This window comes from Bison bison, unplaced genomic scaffold, assembly GCF_000754665.1.
Source record: "Bison bison bison isolate TAMUID 2011002044 unplaced genomic scaffold, Bison_UMD1.0 scf7180017864337, whole genome shotgun sequence".
NCBI lineage: Eukaryota > Metazoa > Chordata > Mammalia > Artiodactyla > Bovidae > Bison > Bison bison.
In genome coordinates, this window is record NW_011494909.1 from 726056 (window position 1) to 727421 (window position 1366).

The following is a 1366-nucleotide window of genomic DNA, read 5'->3' on the forward strand; positions in this document are numbered from 1 at the left end:
TACATCTGTTTGTCTGGAAGCTGCAGGCGGAGGGACCAGCTCCAGGAGTTCCGGTGAGGATGCGCCAAGCAACGCATTTTCCTACCTTAGGACTCCTCTCTCTCCAGCCCCCTCATCCTCAGCCACATGAGCATTCTCAGGATGACCACAAAGGACACGCTTCTTCTTTCTCAGCAACTTAACCATCTCAAAGTCACTCCCCCAAACCCAAATAAACCTCAAGGGTAATTTTCTAAAGTCCTGACCAAACCTCACCCCTTACCTGCCCGTGCTAAGAGGCAGCACCAAGCCCCTCTCTATGAAAACGCAAAGCTCTGTTTTCTTTCCAACAAAGACAAAAAGTCTACACCCACAGGTAGACTGGGTACCTGAAGTGAGCACAAAATCTGGGAGACCCTATTCTCATTCTAGGTAAGTGTGCATCCCCAGGATCAGAAGCATGGAGGGATGCTTCAAAACTTGGCTTTGGGGGACCCACTTCAGATATTGGGGTGGGGAGGGAAAATGACCAAACAACTCAGTGGATCCTGAGTATGGGGCAGAAAACAATCTGGGTTTGAAAATATGGTTCTGGAAAAGCAAACCAACCACAATGACAAGTAAAAGGGGATTAAGAAGGCAGGAAAGAAGAGCACCCTAATTTGTCTATGAAACACCTCCTCTTTCTCTTATCAGCTTGACCAACACCTCCATGAACCCCTGCAAAATGTTCGGCTCATACAGCACGTATGTGTGTGAATATATATGCTTACATACTGATCACATGAGGGGAGGCAATAACTCCAACTCCAGGTTCTTACAGCGGCAACCGATCCTCTTTCAGTATCAGTCTCCCTACCTATTCTGAGGCGCTTCGAAACAAAACAAACAAAAACCAACTCTTGGGCAGAAAAGGAACAGCAGCTGAATGGAGCTGCACATGCTTGAGCCTTCCTGACATCGACTTCTGGTTATTTCTGCTTTCTTGAGATCAGCCACCAGCCTCGGACTACACACAGCCCTGGAAAGGAACCGTGGGTACAGCGACCCTCGCGGACCCTCCTTGGTGACCCGCACTCCAGCGTGTGCTGCTGAGCCTGGTGAAATGGACTGACGCTCAGGTAAGGCTCGGCCCACACGTGACCCTGCACACTGCGAAATTCCTCCCTTCCCTAATCGCGCGGCCATCCAAAGTCTTGCCTACATCGAGTACGTGCGGATGTCAATTCTCTAAGAATACATGATGTTAGAACAGAAATGGGAATGCCCGGAGCCGGATTTCCTCGTGACCACGTCTCTCGCCTACACGGTGCGCCCGTGCACACGGTGAGTAGACGCACGCAGCCGGTAAACAGGAATATCCACCATGCTCAGCCCACAGTCACGC